General features: G+C 42.1%; 1 protein-coding gene across 1 annotated transcript in view; it reads left to right on the forward strand.

Annotated features, from left to right (window-relative positions):
• The first annotated feature begins 4,638 nt into the window (after positions 1-4,638).
• The window catches only part of ptn (pleiotrophin), a 39,401-nt gene continuing 22,525 nt past the window's right edge, over positions 4,639-21,514 (forward strand). Inside the window, exon 1 of the mRNA XM_061029223.1 lies at positions 4,639-4,808. The gene's annotated coding sequence lies outside the window, so the exon portion shown is untranslated. The remainder of the gene's footprint in view (positions 4,809-21,514) is intronic.

Here is a 21,514-nt window from a genome sequence, read left to right on the forward strand (position 1 = left end):
GGAATGTCATCTGATCTCTAGACAATGAGAGAACTGTTTACTTTTCAAAGTCCTCTAAGACAAACTTGTGATTAAGGTCGCTATAAATACGCTTGACTTGACTTTTGCACTAGTTGTACTGTAGACAGCTGGATCCAGCATTAGGCTTGATACGGTTATAAATGGCGGTCATGACCCCACAGATGTTCATAGTGAGAGTGTGTTGCATGTGTGCTTTTGTCCTGTTTCTGATATGACGTGTGGCCTAGCAGGGTACATTCTGTGAATCACACTGTCGAGACATTTTGTTCCCGCATTCGTCCGCATGCACTATCTCCCAAAACGATGAATGACATGTATGGATAACAACAGTGGAGACGAGTGCATATCTGCCCTTGAGCCTGGACTGTGTTATTATGGGGTGTTGCTCTTTGCTGTGTATGATTATCTTATATCTAAACAGTTTTTTGAGTGATTCCAGAGGATGTTCAGAGACACGGCTATTTTCTCTGCTTCTCGCTCTGCTATAAATTCTGTCTCCATTTCCTCCAAGACATGTAGCACAAATTGAATACTTGCATTTAGGGAAAAAAAAAGGTATGGGAAAATGACTTTTCTGCTATTTCCTGGTGCTCTCATCTGTGTGGTACTTTGTTGTGGTAGTGTCAAGGAACGATAGGATGGAGAGGCATGGCCGCTGGAGCTGTGATTTAAAATAAAAAAAAGTGCTGTGACTGACTTCGACAGGCTGATTTCATTTGGTTTCATCAGACTTTCTCTGCAGAGACGAGCCCCAGTCACTGACGTGTTCTTATTGGTCCGCCGGTGGACCCACTCAACGGACAGGCTCATTGGGGCTTAACAGGGACTTCATCCTCGGCTCTGTTCAGCCTCACAGTGACAGCAGCCAGTTTGAAGTGAGTCCAGAAAATAACGAGGGAGCTGTTTGATTTAATACAAAGATTATATTTCACTCACATCCTTTTTATATCTGTGTAAACTCTTCACTGTAACTCCTTTTGTGCTCTCAGCACAACAGAAAAATCAACTCATGGAGTCCATGCAGGATCATTTTTCAGTATTATTATTTTTTCTTCGTTTGTCATATCTCACTTAATCAAAAGAGGGAAATGATATCATTGAAGAAGCTCCTGGTGGATGGCACTAAAGCATATCGCACACTTAAGGGAGGGCTGAAGGGGGGGGGGTTGCAAATGGATGAAATGTATTATTAATGAGTGGAATAGGAGACGCAGCAGTGGAATGGTATATCGTTATCAGCAGGGGGTATGAGTCATACTAATTACTGGCCATCAATGGGGATGATGCTGAAATCCCCAACAGTGCAACATGATGCCAAACATGTAGCTCTGCACATAGAAAGCTTGAATTTACTACAACATCCAAGGGTTTGGTGGGTAGAAAAATAGGGTGTTTTCAAGGCTGTATTCCCTTATTGTTTAAGAAATATTGCCTTTTTAGACCAATTGTGACCTAAAGTCATCCCTAAAATTTCCCCACCTGCTCGTTCACATCCAAAAATCAATGCCTTCATTTCTACTTTCTACTTTAATTCAGACTTTAAATGAGGACATATCTTTTGAGGCATAAAGTCAAACACAGCCTTGAGGCTTCTCACTAATGAATCCATTATTTTGCCACTTGCCAATTTTTACTTTTTTTTTTTTCATTTAAACACTTCTTTGATGACTTTCAAAACAGGCTGTCAGTTGCAAATGAAAAACCCAAAAAAATTTCCCCTTTCGTTTTTCTTCAACTTGAGGCTTGAATACCTGCAGCAGCCTCTTAAAATCTGAAACATCACAAATCACCTCTCACCTCCTCAACGATCATCGTTTTTTTTCCAAATCCACATGAAAGAAGTTTTCTCCCTTTGAAATGAAAAGCAGATGTTTTTTCAGACTCAGAGTTTGGACATGAGTCAGACTCGCCTCAGGAAAATTGAGCGTTTAAATTTCTTGACTGCTGTGAGACTTCACTTTGACAGCGAAAAACAAACGGTTCAATCTTGGCAATTAGGTCAATAAAACCACTTAATAAAAAATAACAACAAGCATGCCTTCTGTAGCCACAAATCTTGAGCATCTAAAAAGTCTGACAACTTATGTCAAACGAACTTTTAGTTCCGAGTTTTCATAAGCATCGTAAGCACAAATGCACCTGAGCGGAATTATTTTGTGTCATTGCTCGTCGCCCTCCAATTATTGAAACCGATGACCAAAAACGGATTGGACAAAACCACATAGAAAAGATTATTCCTTGGTATATCCTTCATTAAACATCTTTTACAACATTTCCGTCATATTGCGTTGTCTTGCGGGATGTGCAAGACAAGAAGGCAAACTCGACCATGGAGAAGAGATGTCAGTCGCAAGGTAAAAGTAATTTTTTTTATTTTTTATATATAAATTATTTGGATTTAGAATTTTAAGTTTTATAATCTCACAAATATTACATGAGAAATATCTGATGTCCGTCAGAGAGCTACCCTTACTCTAATCTCAGAGCACTCAGTCCAATCAGTACTTCAACTTCAACCAAAGTCTCTGTTTCATTTAAAATATACCTGTTTGTGTACTTCAGTAAAAAAATATGTGTTTCTGTGTATCTGATTGGGGACCACTAGTTCCTATTTTTGTCACTTATTTTGAATTAACAATGCTGAGTTTTCATCACATTGCCCAAAGGCTGTTATCTAATATGCTCCAGCATGAAATGGCCATTAAAGTACTGAAAAAGTGAATTATAATCACATTGTGAAAGCCTCTGAATAGCACCTCAACAACAAAGCCTGGCACTAAAATGTGTTATCTAATAATTATGAGCTAAAGAGTGGCTGTTTTGGCACGATGCAGCTTTTCAAGTGCTCAGTGAATTTGTGCCAGGCACTCAATCAATAACCTGAGCTAGGAGAGGCAGCCTTATAAGGTGAAATATACGGCCATTTCTCTACGTGTGGACTACAGAGAGTTTACAGAGGCGGACTGGCATCAGTATTGTACACAGGGCTTTGTAGACAGAACTAATGGTACTCTCTATTGATTGTGTGTGCTGTAATCTGTCAATCCAGGTTTGTCCAGCTGCGGCAGAGTGCCGAGGATGCTCTACGGGGTCATCTCCTGCCATCTGCCGCCAAACACCCTGAGAGTATCCACAAGTTATTACCACACTCCCTCTAAAAGGATGTCTGGCCACAAAGGTGAGCTAAAACAGAAAAACACAGGGAAACACACTGGATAAGGATTAACTGTCAGATATCTGTGAAAAAAAACAAAAAAAGTAGTTTTTATTATCTACATTCACACCGACAAATAAGTCTCCAGATTGGACTAGTCGCGTGCATACGGACTGCGGGTTCTCACATCAGCTCACCCAGACTTCACATAATATTTGGAGGCTGGCATCAAAAACTCCGGGTAGAGTCGGAGTGAAAAATCAAGCTGTCTTCAGGAAGTCTTAAAGAGTTTTGAGCAAGTTGGAAAGCCCCATTATTCAAAGAAAATGTTGGGTTCTTTTTGTTTTTGGATAAGCTACCTTCATGTTTTGGTGTGTGAAGTGATCTTAAACTTTTTTTATTGCGTTACCCCTCAGGTCAAAATATAATCCATCATACCTTGTTTTTTTTTTTTTTTTTTGGTTAAATTCCACCAAATCTCAACCTTAGTTTCAGTGTGCATTCTTAAACACGTTGGTGAATATGTCATTGTGAGCATGTTGCCCTGCTCGCATTAGCGTTAAGCAAAAAGACCCCAAATGGGACGCTGCGGTTTAAAAGCAGCCAGTCTGTGTTCAAACGGTGTTTATCTACTGAACGTGTAATCTTTCTTCCTCCAGGTAGAACATCAACACAGCTTTCAGTAATCATGAATAGACATCATTTCGCTAACTTTGTTCATGTAGTGTTGATGAGAGTTGGATTGTATTTCGAGAGAGAGAGAGAGAGGGAGAACTGATTATAAAAAATAACAACTCTCCAATCAAGCAACGACAACAAAACAAAATGTAACATCGTTATATAATCAGATGTCATTCACATGACAGAGTAAACATGTTTTTTTTCTGCGTCCAAACATAAGGCTGAAAAAGAAACCCAGAGCCCAGCTGGTGTTGTCAATAATCTATTGATTGCTGTGGTTGGACTCACTTTTCCATGGATCAACAAGATATTTTATATAACTCTGTGTGCTTTGACTGGGCTGCTGTTCCAGGGCCGCTCACTCTGTGTGCTCATCCAGCCGTATTTTGTTGTTGTGTTTGCTCGCACCTCCTGAATATCTGCCTCTCTGTTGACATTTGGATCTCTCACTGTCTCTCTTTTCTTTTTCTGTTTATCTGAACGTCTGTTTTTCTCTCTCTCTCTCTCTCTCCTCCGTCCCCACGGGTCTCCCAGGCACTTTGCCTCTTAACTGCTCTCTCCCTCGCTCTTTTTTTTTTCTCTCTCTCTCTCTCTCTCTCGCTCTCATCGTCCGTCTCACATCTTCTGTCTGGTGTTCTCGGTGAGTGCCAGGCAGAGGGCGTCCCTGGAGTGACCTTGGGGGGGTAATGAGCTCCTGATCACGAGTCAGGAAATCCAGGCATTCAACACCCACCAACCCCACCATCCTCCCCTCACCCCATGCAACACACACAGACACACACACACACACAAAAAGAAAAAAAAAACTACACAGCTATCTTATGCTCAGCCCACAAAGAGAAATAGTATTGGAGAGGCAGGGCAGCAGGGCAGAGGTGCAGATGAAAAGAGCCTAGAGATACTTCTTCTTCTTCAAGCTCTGTTATATACAACTACCAGACCTCCAAATAAAGTAAGTGGATTTCTTTTTTTTCTTCTGGGTGCAAACTTACTGAAGCACGGCTCTCATGGGGTAGGTGTGATGGGGTGGTGAGGTGGTCACTTGAGCAGCCAGGGCAGGCAGAAAAGTTTGGTGTTTGAACTCATTTCTGTGCAAAGAGTATCAGTTGCGCGGAAGACGTGCGAGCCAATGTTTCTGTGTGTTTGGAGTTGGATTTTTGTGAATTCCTCAAATGCCTGCATCAACCTCCCTTGTTTCAAAAACTCAAAGTAGGAAAAACTTTGGCTAAAGATGCAAAAAAACAAAGCTGAGTAAAAGTTTCTGCAGCGATCAGAACGACGTTTTGCATTTTGCATATTTTCAGATACATTTTCTTCAACACTTCTGTCGACATGGTTCCGATTGCCTTTTTGTCGCTTTTCCCCATTTAAACAGATTTCCCCCCCCGAGGCTGTTGATAGGAGATGATAAACACATGATAACATTAAAGACAATTAAGCTTAAAAATGTTGAGAATTAAAACCGCAGATGGGGGGGAAAAAAAAAAAGTGGCTTGTAGACATGTTGGGTAAACAACTGGAAAGTGCTTATAATCCAGCAGCCACAGGCAGTGTGGACTGGTGGTGTTAAATCATTAACAGGGCCGCTTCCTTGGTGATTAGACTTCAAACATCCATATGTTTTCTAAAGTAGTGCTATCAGGCAAATTTATGCAAGTCCAATTGAATATGTCTTTGCTTGTATGGTGGTTTGAGTGGAACATTTTTAGCCCATCTGGGATGTCGTAATTTGGGTCAGGCCTGACTGGAATGACAAACCCAGAGCAGGCTGCATTGTATCGGCGCTACTTGGTCCGGCAAGACCTTCTTCCTTGCGTTGCCATGGTGTTCTCCAGCACTGGTATAGCAACCCGAGTCAGTCCAAACAGTGTTCCTCTCTGTCTTGCGGGCATTCCTTGCGGCGGACAAAAGCAGCTCTCGGGGCTCATTCTTGTTCAAAATGAGGTGTCCGCTTCATTTCTTTAGAATCAAACACATGGTGTGGTCCTTCGTGAAAGAGCTGGGGGAGATTAAACAAGAAGTGGAGATGAGCTTGAGAAACCAGCTTTGGTGTGTAGGAAGTCGGAACACAATGTGGATTAAGCTGGAGGACGGCCAGCAAGGGCCAAACTCATAAAACTGCGCAATTTCGTAATAGGTCCTGGCATTTTCCTTCTAAGATGGCCACTTGGAGGCCCCTTTTTTAAAAGAGACATTTTACGCATTCTGCCCTTTTCTCTTATTAAATGCTCAGCCCAGAGACTCACCCACGTGATCTTAGCCTATATGTCAAGACTAAGCACAAAGCCGGTTCATTTCCGTCTGTGTCTTCACAAATGCTTTTGACGCGACTGTTCTCCATGGAGGAGCCGGAGCAATAAGCCATAGAATTGCACTGTTAGGGGCCCTGAGAAGTCCACTCCAGGGGGGAGGGAAGAGCTCTGAATGGAGCCAATTCTGGTCTATAGGGCACAAGTAAGTAAGAGAGAGAGAGGGAGAGAAAGAAGAGTAGGAGGTGGGGGGGGGCGAGAGGACATACACAAAGATTCTCACATTGAGTGGCTGGCTTATTCTTGTGGGGTACGCACTGACCCCTCACATGTGGGATGAACAGAATGAGACTTGATGGGGTCCGGAGGGCCTCCAAAGAAAGGGAGGAAGGGATAAAGAGAGGAGATGAAGAAAAGAGGAGGGGAGGGATGCCAGGAGAGAGAGGCCAGTAAAGGAAACATCCTTCATAGCGTCCAGTTTTAGACGTCATAGCTCGCATGTAGCACAAAAGTCGACCTGGAGAAGATCATGCTGTCATTAGGAATAATGGACAAATGGATCTTTACCAATTGTAATTTGGTTAGAAAAACTGTAAGGTTAAGGTTAAGATGGAGCTGGGGATGGATTTAATCCTTCTTTGGTTACACTGTGGCCTGATATTCAATCAAATCCTTGTAATTGGCACTGGTTTTCATCTTAAAGAGGACAGTTTTTCAGAGTTTTTGTACCCATTTGTCCTGCTGCCTCTGTTTTTTCCTTTCCTAGTTGCATGCCGTTTTAGCAAATGTGTTGTTTCCCCAAGTTAGAGGAGAATTCTCAATCAACCAAGGGCCCATCTGTTTACCGTTCTTCAGTAGAGGTGAAGTGTGCTCACTATGACAGCCCCTGAACTTCTCTCTGAAATCTCACCCTATCTTTTATTCAGTCGTTTGCGCTGAGCAGTGACTTGCGAGGAGACCGGCTCCCCGAAGCTGCTCGGTTAATAGTCATGTCTGGAGACGCAGACGTTCTCATGGAGACGTCAAGCAAGCAGCTATCTCATTACAGGCAACGCCGAGACAATCAAAGCTGTCTGCAAAAACCTTTAAGCCGGTGATGAGAGAATGTTCTGCTTGTGTGTCCTTTTGTCTTGGGGGGGGGGGGGGGGAGACCATGAGTTTATATATGAACTATCTGAGGTTTGTTTTTGTGCACAAGTGTTGAGCGAGGTTTTTCATTTCTTGAATCAAACTTTTCCTTATTAAGGTTCCGCTTCCAGACTAACATGCTAATTTCTTTCCTTCCTCAAACTTTTAAAGGGTTTTTCCATTTCTCCATTTCAAAACTAAATATGTAATCACGGCCCGCATCTCTCCACCATTGGTTTGATCTGGTGTTTGATCCTCAGAGAGCTAATGATAACCCGAGGCTTTCCACTCTAATCAGTCAACTCATTAGTTTCCCTTTCAGTCACGCAGCCACCCACACACGCTTAACGCACACATGTACAAACACCAGCTGTCCCCAGGCTTGCCGGTTAGGCGACTGAAAGAAGAGAGGGCAGAGGTCACAGGGCTGGGAAATCGGTTCTGTGTTTACTGAAAAGAGTAAACATGGAATCGTTCAAAACTGAGCTCCAATATTTACATTGATGTTTGATTGGATTTCATTGAGATTCACTTGCTTTTAAGTTTAGCCAATTCTTTTTTTGTGTTACTTTATATCATGTTTTGAAAATGTAAAGTGTTCTGTCATCCATAACAGTGAACATCCTGTAATATTTTGCAAAACCAAGTCTTGCTTAACCTCCGTTCTCACAAATCGTAAAAGTAAAATTCCTGAAAATGCGGGTCAGCGAATTACATTCTAAAAGTCTGCATAATACGTTTCCAGCCGAACAAAAATGGATCTAGATCAATATCTGTCTGGAACAGTTGGAAATAAAACCTCCAAAATGACTGTACTGTACTGCATCGATTCACAAATGGTGAGCAAAAGATGTTAAAGCTGCACTGATTGATTTTTGGCCACTTGGGGGGGGCCGAACAACAAGCTGTAAACACTATATTGACACATTTTCACCTTGTAAAGCTTGCAAATGTAATAGTAAACAACGGTTTATACATACGTGGATTGGACAGGGAGTGACATTAGCGTTCTTATTTTGGGCTACATCAACATGGCAACAAGTCCAAAAGCAAAATAAATGCATGATTCTCTCCACGCTGCCATTGGCTTTGGCTTTGTGCACTTTGCTGCAGAGCAGATTGCGTCGTTTTTTTGTTCATATCGATTCATATCTGCTGAGCATGAAATTGCTTGTAGCAGTAAGCTGTAAACCTAATTAATGAGTGTAAAGAGGCTAATAAGCTCGCTCTGTAGAACTGAGGGGAACTGCAGAGTTGGGCGACAACTTTCTCTGGGTTTGTCCCTCGGAACAACCTCTTCTCACTACACGTAGTCTTTTGTGTCCTTGATTTAAAAATAGCGTTCATGGCAGCTTTAAGTGTGCATTTTATGTGAAAAAGGAGCTACCCTGTGTCGCGTTGTATAATCTCCCAAGCAGCTTTCGACAGACACTACTGTGTACAGTTTGGGACGGGGAGGCCGTTGTTGTCTGTCTTTAGCAAATGTCATGCCGGGGAATACGGGTCATCAGGGTGCTCCCACTGCCCTAGTATGTGTGTGTTCAGGATTAAGACTGTGAAGCACAGGGGAGTGGAAGTGTTTGTGTTCCTCTAATGAACTTGAGGGATGATCGAGTCTCTCTCATTCACGCTATCATCAGTAGAATAGAGAGAAACTTGGACAGGGAGAGAGAGTTGAACAAATGAAGCTGCTGCAATTGACTGATCATGAAAAGAGGAACAGGAAAAACAATTGATTACAGCCTTATAAATTACCTTTTTTTAAATTGTAAGTCTTATGTTATCCCTCTTGATAATAACGGGTGCAGGAAGAAGCCAGGTTATCGACTTGGAAAACTTTCAACCCAATGCAGAACATTGCTAAATGGCTCGGAGGTAAACCCTGAGGTGACTATTAAATAACATACACCCAATGGGCTGCCAAAGCACCTCCTAAATGCTGTAATCTATTGTCTCAATCAATGCAATCTCCTCTTATTTAGAGCCACTATTTTGGCTGCTTTCTAGCTCTGAGTGGATTCGACCCAGTGTGTGTGGAGTGTTTTTAAAAGATATTCAAATAATTTCTAGGCAGAGAATTGGATTCTTGCCAGGTTTAAAGAGATCGTATGTTGTTAAAGGTGGCGGGGGGGGGGGGGGGGGGGAGGATTTAGAGATGCCGTTTCTCACATGTTGTGATATGGCCACTGATGTTGAATGGAAAGTTAAATTGATCGGGTGCATCGCTGTGGAACAACGTCTGCCACTTAGTGCCTCCTTTCCAATCCTACCGCTAATTGGATTGCTAATGGTAATGTTGCACTGAGGTGACAAACTTCTCTGATTAGAAGGGTTTGCATAGCTTTTGATGAAATAAAATGTTATTTTAAGTGCACATGAGAGAGAGAGAGAGAGAGAGATCAATTGGCTTTAACAATACTTTCTTCAACTAGTACGTGTCAGTTATCTGTCTTTGATTCTTCTTGCAGCCAGCATTTTAATAGGCCAAACAGAACTGTGGTTACCCGGCTTCTTGAAGAGCCCAATCTTCCAGACTTAATACCAAAATAATTTCGACATGTTTATACAGCCACTAATGCCAAAGGGGGTGTCTAATCCTTTGGTAAATCTCAGCAGGTTTTAATCTTGCCCAGTGGAGAGTTTCTGCATCTCTGCGATGTCTTCCTGTTCCTCCCTCAAGGCGCCACAATCTGGAGAAAGTATGATTTGGAATTTAAACTCCTCAAACGCATGGGCAGAGGATTAGGCAGGCCCACACTATGGTTGCAAACACCAAGGCTTGATTTTATGTCCACCCACCAATAAGTGATTAGAAACCAGTATCCGGAAAGGTTGGTTGGGGGGGGGGGGGGGGTGCTTGACAAAGCCCCAAAGGAGAAACTGTTCTGTCAAGCACTTCTTTACTTGGCCTAAATTTCCTTAAATGTGCATGTTTGTCACATCTGTCCCTTTAGTTGTCAATGAATTATGCATTTTCACTCCCTAACTTTGGATTTTCATCCACTTGGAGAGAAGGAACTGAGACGCAAGAGCGAGAGAGTCGAGTAGGAAGGGATCCTGAGAATGAGAGAGAGAGAGAGAGACTCATTAGTCATATCCATTAGTATTCCATCCACAGCTTGTGCTGTGAGACAGCCGGTCTGTCCAAACAAACAACCAGCAGAGGGGGGATGCCTCATTATTACTTCCCCCTCTTTTGCTCGACCAGAGTTCACATTCCATCTGACCATAAACACCAGGGCCAGGGCTGTGGCCTTGCCCTCTGTCTCTGCTGGAGTTTAGAGATGTTAGCGGGGTTGGTAAAGCAACAGTTCACATGCTGTTCGGTACAAGATGAGGACAGTACAGTACAAGGCGGCCTCCAGGGAGGAAACATGGGAAAAAAAACAATCTGACTCATGTGTAGTCCACTGAGAGTCGAGTTCTTCAATGACATTATGTACAGTCTGATGCATTGTCTCGTAGTAGGAACGTCCTTCCGCCCTTGAAATGTCCGCTCTTCACACACCTTCCACTTTCCCTCCCAAGCAGTTTATCACTGAAGGATCCCGATAAGGGACTTTGCTTTAACACAAACCTAAACTATCATCTTTGTCAGGAGCCCTAAATATTAAGCAAAATGTTTGCGATCAAAAATTTGAATTAATTAATGTTTGCTTTAACTACCTTCTTGTGAAAATATTCACAAGGGGAACATTATATAATAAATAGAGCATGAGTAACTCTCATACATCAAGGCGTTTCACTGCTGCCTCCCACCTCAGCTGATGTTCTTTTAAGTACATGAGTTTGTCTCTTTTGATCAAGATTTTGGGTTACTAGAAAAGAAGGTGATATGAAACAAGACCCCCCTCTGGACTTGATCTAGGGAGTTTGCAGTTATGTACACAACCCCCAAAATCGATTGAGTTGAACAGTGAGATGCTTTGGGACACCAGGTGACCTCCTATATGTACACAAGTATTGTCTGCTGCAAACATCCTTAGTCGACTTAACTACATCGTCACTTCAGCCACTAAATTTAACTCAAAACCAATTTAAACCAGGGCGCCAGGGTCCTAGTGGTTAGTTTGCGCCCCTTGTACAGAGGATGTTATCCTGGAAGTGGGCGGCCTGGGTTCAAGTCCAACCTGTGGCACCTTTCCCGCATGTCTTTCCCCACTCACTCTCAATCCTCTGAATAAAGGCATAACAGCCCAAAAATACATCTAATAAAACAACTACTTTTTAACCTTATTGTCAATCTAAATACTGATGCATGCTCTCTTGAGCGCCTAGTAATTAAATAATGACTTTTGATGATCTAATATTTTTCTCTGGTCCATGTTTCTCTTCTTAAATGTTTTACTTTTCATTTTTGAACCGTTGGTGTTTTAACTTTTTTAGCTTTGAAGCTTCGAGTTGTGTTTGATTTCTACTTTTCAGTACAAACATTTGTTCTTTTGCCGTTTTGACAGTGTACTCTCTGCAGAGACCAACAGCTCTGCCCTCGAGCCGACTAAACTGAGTGCACTTCGGGGGGACTTGGATGCTCTTTAAACACAGGGTGAAACTACCTTGACTGCAGTGGCCTGTGTGAGCCACATTAACCCCGCCACACTCTGCCTTGTTCGTACACCAAGACTCCCTGTCCCCTCTGACTGTTCTAATTTCCAGTGGCAAGCTAAAAAGGTCATGTTTAACGCCCTGGGCTGTGACTGTGGGCAAAAGCCACCCCCCCCCACCCCCCAATACACCCTCCCTGAGCACAGCCCCTGTTGTAGTGAAAGTACTGCCATTGGCACAGCAGCTCTGAGTTGTGTTTCCATTTTGAACGGGAATGATTGGATCTGTCCATGCAGGAAAATAAGCTCCCTTATTTATTTGTGCCACATACAGTATCGCAGCATTTATGGTTTGGTAAATAAAGCCGCAGCAAATAGAGTTTTGTGCTGATGAATTTAGACAATGACAGCAGTGGGAACACAGAAAATCTGCCGGGTTGGGTTGCTGATGGATGGAAATAGCTTGCTGCAGAGGCTGGGTGATGGTGAATAGGATGGTGGACACGAGCAAACACTGCATTGTGCGAGTGAGAAAACAAGACGGAATGAGTTTGGTTGGGAAATGGAACATACGGTATATAACAAGGAGTGAAAATCAGCCAAACAGTGGCTACCCTTACAGTGTATTATGCGAACATCAGATTGTACAATCTATTTTATTAGAACACTGCAGCCAATAACAAGGTAAATGAACTGCCCTTTCTATATTTCAAATGTATCATTTCTACGATGGAGTATTTTTGTCATTCTGAGTTTGCTTTTGCAGCTTTCAGTGGAATAAATGTGAAAAAATACATTATGCAAGTCAAAGTTACAGACAATATTTCCTAGAGTAGAAATACAGACACACATATCTCTGCAAGAGGAAAAGATTGCATCTTGAAAGACCTGTGAAATATATTTTTCCTATTTAAGAGTATCTTTGTTGTGAATCTTCAATGATGTTGGGGAGATGTGTGAAATATTCAATAGGAGTCTACACCTTACCTTGTCTTCTTGCATTTGCAACCGATAAGGCTACAAACAAACAATTTTACAGTATGTTAGCATCTCTGACAAACCAGTAATCATCGCTTTCCTTTCTTGTAAATATCTACATCATACCCAGGAGCTTTTCAGATAAGGGCCTACCAAGTCTGAAGTGCAGATCTGTGAAAATTATATAATCGCGTTGCTCTTTATGCAGTTGCTTTAGAATGCATTAACACCAGGGATAAGCCTTAGAGATCGTATATGGACAATGTCATTTTCAGCGTCTGTGTCGGATCAGATCTCCTTGATCTCCCCTGTAAACTTTGATGATAAGTGTGTCATTGGCGGTCCCTTTTATCAAGTGTTTCCCAACAGGCAAAAAGACAGCCAACAGAACCACAAGAAACACCAGTTAAAGAATCGATGTTGAACGTCAGTGGTGGTTCATCGGCCCCCCCCCAAACCATCAATGGAAGTGCAGAAAAACAAGCTGCAGCCGATTGTATTGTGGAATAAATTAGAGGGTGTGGAGGCTGTGTATTGAATTCCCATCAGGTTCTGAGGCTGACGTCAGAGGAGCTCAGGCAGCGGATCTCTGCGATGCGGCACATGGCCCTCCATGGTGGCTGCTCGCCGCTCCCAACTCCAACTCTCCCTCTCACTGTTCGGTCAAGGACGTCGCATATAAAAAAAAGTTATTTACATGTTTATTAGGTTTTGTTGTGATGGCAAGATTTTTGAGGACGCCTAGGGAAAACAGGTGTTCAATTAAGTTTTGGCCAGCTGGTATCAGAGATGTTTTAAGCTGATTGCTTAAGTAGTTTGTTAAAAGTTGTGACAGACATCCAGACGGTGCGTCGTCATGATCAAAGTTGGTGTAATTAATGTTTGGATCAGCATTTTGCTCTGGAAAATCAAGGCCTTAAGCTACAAAGAAATGTTCCAGTGTTTCCAGACGCTACAGGTTATACAATGGACTTTATCTCTTTAAAAAAAAAACAAAAAAAACGTAGCAGTGGAAGACAGTGCTAGATGAAGGCAATGTGCCACGTTAGCCTTCCAATTCCGTCTCCTCGTGCCAAATGGGCCCCAAAGACAATGCAATAAAAGTGAGGGATTCGCCTCGGTCAAAAGTCATGTCCTTGACAGATCAGGGATGTCCAATCTTCCTCTGTCCACCGTTCTCAGTAAATAACTTTCTCCCCGCCTCCTCGATGGCTGGAAATAAGACTGTCACCGAGGCCCGGAATATAGTGCGTCGCGAGCTATGTTTGATTCATTGAGGGTCGCACCGACTCTGGCAGAGCAGGAACTGAGTGACACTATCATTGCTATCCGGAGTAAACAAGTTAAAAATAGCAGTCTTTCTTTGGCGTGGAAGGGATTCAAGAAAAATCATCCCTCACATTTGGCACAGAATAACAAGTTATTGAATAATCAGCAGTGTGTACATGTAAGGATATCAGAAAAATCATTTTAAGTTGTAGCCTCTTCCATTTTGGTTGAGAAGAGTCACCTGATTGATGCTCATGCACACTGTTATCATCAATATTTAAGAACATTTAAAGTAGAAACACAGAACACATGCCTTCTTGTGCATGACCGCTTGAAAAAACGACCACACACATGAAATAATCAAATAACAGGAAGTTGGTTTCAAAGCACAAGTGACAGGTTTCTTCACCTTTGCAAACAAACCTCAGAAAGTTTGTCTCCTCTGCTAACAGACATGATTACCAGCATCATTAGTATTCATTTTAAGATATCTTCCTGTGGTCTGTTGAACCGGTCTGTCTAACGTTTTGGTGCAAAGTCCACACTCTTTACTCTGTAATTAGATGGGTGGAATTATCTCCACTCATTAAAAACTAAAGCGGGAGTCAAAACAGTCATCGTACATAAAGGGATGTAATCTATCACAGGGAACGCACTGCCCAAACCGCCAGTAAAAAAACAACATCTGCTCTTACTGAGTGAAGTAAAACAAGTCAAGTAGCATGCTGCTAGCAATTACAACTTTCAACAAGTTGCAGCTGGAGCAATTCGGGGTTAAGTGTCTCGGCCAAGGACACATCGGACATGTTGCTGCAGGAGCTAGGGCTCGAACCCCCCTGACCGTCTGGTTGAGAGACGACCGACTCTACCAACTGAGCCTCAGCCACAAAAGTTTACTCTGACATGCAGGATGCCTTTTATAACTACGTGTTTGTGAAGTATTCATTGATAAAAAAACAAAAGACCTGCAGACATAGTATTTATCACTTTATCTTTCAAGAAGACAGAAAAACCAAGTGAAGCAAAGGCTTCACGTCTCATATAAAAGTATCTCCCTGTTCTGACGCCGCAGTCTCTCAGAGACAAGAAGTGGAGTTTTGACATGTTTGAGAGGCTCTTGCAGGCTGCGGGCATTTCATGCCTGTTTCACCGAATGAATTTTGATGGGCCGCTGTGGTCTCGCCGTCTTTAACAGGCCCGACAAGCCTTTGTTCTTTCCCTGTTTTTCATGTCTGATCCCCAACATCCCACAGGGGAAAAGCTCTGTCGGGCCGCACGCTCCGAAAAGCCTTTCTGTTTGATCAACTTCTAACATATTTGAACAATTTAGGCAGGGATGAGTGCAGGTAATTCAAAGCCTGCCAAAAGAGTGTTTTGGGGAGATGGGGAGATGCGGCGTGTTCACAAGAAGCAGCGAAATTACCCAGCCATTTTTCATTCCTATATCCATGCATAGTCCAAAACTACCCATCAGCACAAACAAGGACCTCTAATGTGGCTGACATCTTCCATCTGCAAAATAATCTTTGAAATAATCCTATACCTTCTCCACCAAAACAAGCCTTTTCTACCCCTTTTCTTCTTCCTTTCCTCAGGCAATAACTTAGATCACCCAGTAGAGGCCAGTGTGCAGCTGATGAGGTCATCTGCTCAACATGACAGCTTTTGAACATGTATACTTGAGGACACAGTAAAAGAAAGGGGGGATGGATATCATTTCATCCAGTCCAAACAGGAGCGAGGGAATCAATGTGACATGGAGCAGCAGGAATCAAAGCAACACGGTGCTTGACAGCGAGGTGAGATAATCTCCACCATTGTTTGAGGTGGAAAAAAAAAAAAACCCAGCAGGAAGAGGAGAAAAGCTGTTCAATATTCTCATGAGAGGACGCTGATGGTGGGAGTCATTAAATACAGTTCCTGCAACAGAGTGCAGATGAGAGGTCAGGGTCGTTATGGATAGATCATGAGAGCCCTCTGCTGACAGTTAAATCAAAAAGAAACCAATAACAACATCATAACAAAGGCTCCAGCTTCTCATCCATTAACATTAAAAAGAAATATATACTTTAGTGATGATTCTTTTCTGCGGTTGAGTCATCACACTTGAGGTGCTTTTTTTTTTTTTTTTTTTTTAATAGAGATTTGAAAATTCGAATCATCTTTTAGCATGAACGTCTTATTTGAGACACCCACCTGCTGTGGTAAGAAGTAATGAAGAAATGATTTAGGGCCCATAAAGGAGATGTGTTAGACTTACTAGTGTGATAATAGCATGTTTAACTGTTCAGACTCCAGGAATGGCCAGAGATTTATTCTCAGTTTGGACTGCTAACTGTTGAAGCTGTGCAACTTTACAGCTTCTTTGGACACTTGTGAACCCACTGAAAGGAAAAAAATGATTCTTTTTAACTTTGCTAATCATTTCAAGGGCTCATTATTGACTTTTAAAGCACATTTCTGAAAATGCAATAACTGAAATCTGTTTTTTTCCCCCTGATGCTTCTGCATGTGTCAAAATCAAGATGGAGTAGAACATCTGAAATCATTTTTCTTGGATTGATTCAGTATAAAGAGATTCAAACATTTACATTAAATATTTTTTGATAGTTCATCACCAGAAGCCGTTTCAGCTTTATTCAGACATTTACTATGAATGATTTTACCTATTCATGGTGTTTCTCTGCTCTCATCCCAAGGCATGTTACCTTAAATTAACAAAAGAGCAGTATATGCTACATATTCATTATTTCATTCATTCGGTGAGGTAATTAAATTGCTTAGACAAGTTTTGTACTCGGCTACAGTTTTGCAGAAGTTCACTGTTGAAGGGTACAGCTTCATTTTGACACCAGTGAACCTGCAGGAAGAAGAAATCATCCTTTTATCTACAAAGCAGTTAGTACAGTCGCACATGGCTTTAAATGTCATTTTTACTAACTTTTTTTATTAGCAGGTAAAATAAATCATCTTAAATGAAGAAAAGTAAATCTAGAATGTTGAATCTAGGCAGTGAACGATTCAAGTTTCTCATTAAAATAATTTTTCTACCCTATCTTACATCCCAAGCCATCTTGGCTAAAGGCAAAAATGAGACAAGATCGTTTTCTTTATTTATCTCATACGGATTTAAAAAAAAAAAACCCATTCGACAAGTTGGTTTTCAGCCACAGAATCGTCATTCCAAAACTGCACCTCAACTCTTTCTGGCAAACATTGAGATTCAGTCCGGCTTGCATCGGGTATTTGAGGAGAAAAACCGCAGGGAAAAACAAATCCCCCCCCAACCAGAGCTGTGCAGAAACACTGCTATCGAAACGGTGCACCTAAAAACTCCCTTCTCTCTGCAGGTTAGCACCCGGTAGCAGCATGTGAGGGAATATTAATCGACGAAACATTTTGAGATGGGGCTCGATACAGAAAGGGTGGTGCGGTGGGGTTATTAACGCACACATGTTGGGTCACATGTCCAAATCGACGAGTCATGGAGTGGTGTCCTTGGGAGAAAATGACTGAAAATGACCACTGATGATTGCCTTCTAGCAAATCATACAGGTTAGTGATTAAAAGGCCTAAACTCACTCAGTTGCAGCCATCCCTGAAATTGGACGGATATCAAGGTAATGCTGCGACTCAAAGCGCTGTAGAGACTGACTATTTTTATTATTTCAAAATCAATAGGCCTTTTATTTTGCCATTGCTTGTCGGGGGGGGGGGGTCGAGTTTGTGTGACGTTTATCTTATAGATGTCGAGCTGTAACTATTTCTCTCCGCGCTCTGCCGTGTGATCTGAGGTGAGCCTCCAGCCTGGAGGGAAATGTACCGCTGTTTGCTTTTGTGAAGCTTTTGCGTAATCTGGAGTCAAGCTTTTGTTCCACTGCCACACAGGCTGCAAACTCCAACAGGGGCTGAGGTGCTTGAGCAAAAACAAAGAAGCCATACTGTATCTTTGTTATTCTACACCAGAGACCATATAGACTTTTAATAGCTATTTCAAGAAGGCATAAAGAAATATGGAGGAAAAAGCTGCTCTGATTCACTGTGTGTGGGCTCAGGAGAGGACCAGTTTGAATGTGAGAGGTATAAATATACATAATCTCCAGTATCTGTGACATTAATACTGTAAACACAAACGTTACATCTCCTCAAAATTGCAGGACGAGCTGTCAAAACCGTCCAGCGCAATTTGTTCCGCTAAAGTCAGCAAACACACTTTCACCGCCCACGCTTTCTGAAGTTATTGTCTGCAGCTTTGATGTCAGACAGTTGAAACTTCTTTATCTGGTACGTGTCTCGGTGACAGCGTGTAGCGTTAGCGTGCCGCTCGGGCTGACGTCATTTCTCCCCAAGTCGCAAAGAGGAGATCTGAAAAGTCCAAGAGAAAAAGTGGAGCATTCACTTCACTTTTGTTTGTCGAGCATGTGTTGTACAAATGTTAACTCAATGCAAGTAAGGAGTTGAAGTATCTCTGGGTCTTGTTCAGTGGTGAGGGTTAGATGGACTGTGAAGAATAGTTTGTTATAGTGATTTAAATGGACCGTTTGTGGTGGAATTTCTGTAGTTATTTAGATTATAATGTACGGACGTCATTAGGTTTATTCACTGTTCTCTAATGTCAGTCAGACCTGACAGAGTTCAGCTGTTATTAGAACACCAAATACAGCTTGGAGAGTGTCAACTGTTTCTCCTGACATCTGCAAGGATGTTTGGTAGACTTGCTGTCTGCTCCAGTGTTACTGACGTCACAGTTTTGTCGAGGTGGGTCAATGTGACCCTGATAATGATAATGTCTTTTTGGGGATATATGCGATTGCCTTTCGAAAAAAGTTCTGCAGATGTGATTGAGCAAGACACGAGTACGGAAGTGTGATGTTGAATCATGCCTCCTCGAGTGTTCATCTGACGTATAAACTTTCATCAACGTAAGCCATCTGATGTCAACTGAGTCGTATTGTGTGGAGTCAAGTCTTAGCCATTTCTTCAACACCGTTAGGTTTTGACGTTCAGTTAAAAAAAAAAAAGAGACAAAATAACTTTCCCCAAACTGTACAACAAAATAATAGAAGCCAATGCTTGTCATGTCTTAATGTGAATGATTCATTACCGACCTTTTCACTCCAAGATAAATGGGAAAGATGGATTTCTTAGTCTTTGAACTTACCCCAAGGAACTGTAGTTTGACCTTACCCTCATTCTAATTCTTCAAATTGTTTGGCATTATCCTAAAATCTTTAAGCCTGTTTCAACCAACCTTGCAGAATCTACCTGGTTCTGTTCTCTGTCACATTTCCAATAAAACATTTCAGTCATATCACATACAGTAGGTAATGTTATGTTGTGACTGCAGAGCTGACTCCATCCTGCATCCACAGCTTCTTGGCACTCGTAAATTTCCTACCGCTGACCTTGAAGCTCCATTCTACTCTTATTAGGGGAGGATTGGTGGCCGGCTTTAATGACGTAGATCTTTAATCTTGGCACAGTTGTCACATGGCAGAACACGTTTCTCTTTGCCAACAGGCATCCTACTGACCACAACATCTGGCTTGTGAGGCTTCTTTTACCTTGAAAGCACTCAGATATTGTGCATTTCTCCAAAAAAAACATCCACATTAAGCTTAATTTCCTTAATTTTTTCCAATATTGTACCCTTCATATTTGACTTCCTACAATTTTGTTGCAAAAATGTGAGCACATGATATTTAATACCTTAATGTAAGTATCCTTCTAGAGCGGATGAGATAAACTTGAAGTAATCATCTGCATGTGACATTTTAATAAACATACATTTAGATTATGTTCTTCATCTTGCATTTGTGCCAAAATAAAAACACACGTCTGAAGCTGTTGTTGTTAACTCAGTTTGAACAGAAAGCAAGATGGTTTTTGGAAAAGAAAGCCACATGCAGGAGCTCAAACTTCTGGAAAGAAAATGCAAAAAGAAACAGAAATTGGAGAGTGGAAATTCCCCAGCCTCTGTAGCCGTGGCTCCTGATGTTCCTGTTCTCAATCTGCTGTTAATCCTACACCTATACCCTGCTGTTGTTCGCGTCGCCGTGTGTTAGAAGCCGGTGTGGGATTACAGGTAAACTGCGGTCGTTATCTCTCCAGCAGCAGCTGTAGTCGTGCTCCCTCTCAGCCGCGCACTGAGGCTCTCGGTTTTGGGGGAAGTGGGTGGTGAAACCTCTGTGGAGAAATGTTGGCGAGTGTGTAGGTGGTAGACGTAGGTTATCTTGGATTGGAATCACAGTTTAATCCAAAGAATGAGCATTGACTTCCCTGCCTGCGTGTGTGTGTGTGTGTGTGGTGTACAATATGAAGTCATACAATGAGTCTCAGGTTTATTGGCAGATCTGGTTTTCCGCATAATGTCATTATTTAAATTAGCACAAATGGGTCATCCAAAGTGGATAAGACGTCCGACACAGCCCGACAGTGGGCTTCAAATCTGGTTATGCCTTTGTTTAGATTTGCCATAATTCAACTAAGATCCTAAATGTCTTTTTTTTTGCAAAACAATTTCAAGTGTTGCTAAGAAGACATTTAACTTGGAATGCAGAGATGACACGTTTTTGGAGTTACTGAACATTTTAAAATTGATGCGCAACTTTAGTGGATATGGAACCATCCATCCGTCCATGCATTAGCTTTACCAGTTTGGGGTCACGGAGGGAGCTGGAGCCGATCCCAGCTGTCATTGGGCGAGAGGCGGGGTACACCCTGGACTGGTCGCCAGCCAATCACAACATAGAGACATATAGAGACAGACAACCAGCCACACTCACATTCTCAACCTACAGGCAAATTAGAGTCCCCAATTTACGCTAACCCTGGACGGTGGGACGCATGCACAGGAAGAACATGTAAACTCCACACAGAAAGACACCTGCCCGGCTTGGGATTTGAACCAGGTTTCTTCTTTCTGTGAGGCGACAACACTAACCACTGCACCACCGTGGCATTACATTCAGGCATGACTGATCTGCTTAATTTTTACAAGTTGGGAAAGCATGACACTGCAGAAATGCAACATAACCACATCCACCCTTACAAACCTTAAAATCTGAAGATTATGAATCAATGTGTTATTTATACTTTGTACTTTAATATATTATTCATGTTACAGTAAATCCACGACAGCATTATTTACCTTAATCCACTCATATTTTCACAGCCAATACTGGTCTCTTTAATAAGCTTTTACAGCCTTGCCTTACAAATATGAAATCCAACGGTGTTTACATGCCAAAATGAAGCACACAGAGATATGAGCAGTCTGAAATACAAAGTCTTTCAACATATCTTTGAGCGAAATACATAAAATGAGAAGTCAAGAATGAGGGAGGCAGACGTGATGGGAAAAAATGTGAAGGAGGGAGGATGACTTAATCAAAAGGCGGACAGAACTTCCCACACTGTGTGCGAAAGCTTTCTCATCCAGCACACTTTAATGAACAAGTGAGTCAAGGTGCTTTCAGTGGCTTCTTGAG

This window comes from Labrus mixtus, chromosome 22 (genome assembly GCF_963584025.1).
Source record: "Labrus mixtus chromosome 22, fLabMix1.1, whole genome shotgun sequence".
NCBI lineage: Eukaryota > Metazoa > Chordata > Actinopteri > Labriformes > Labridae > Labrus > Labrus mixtus.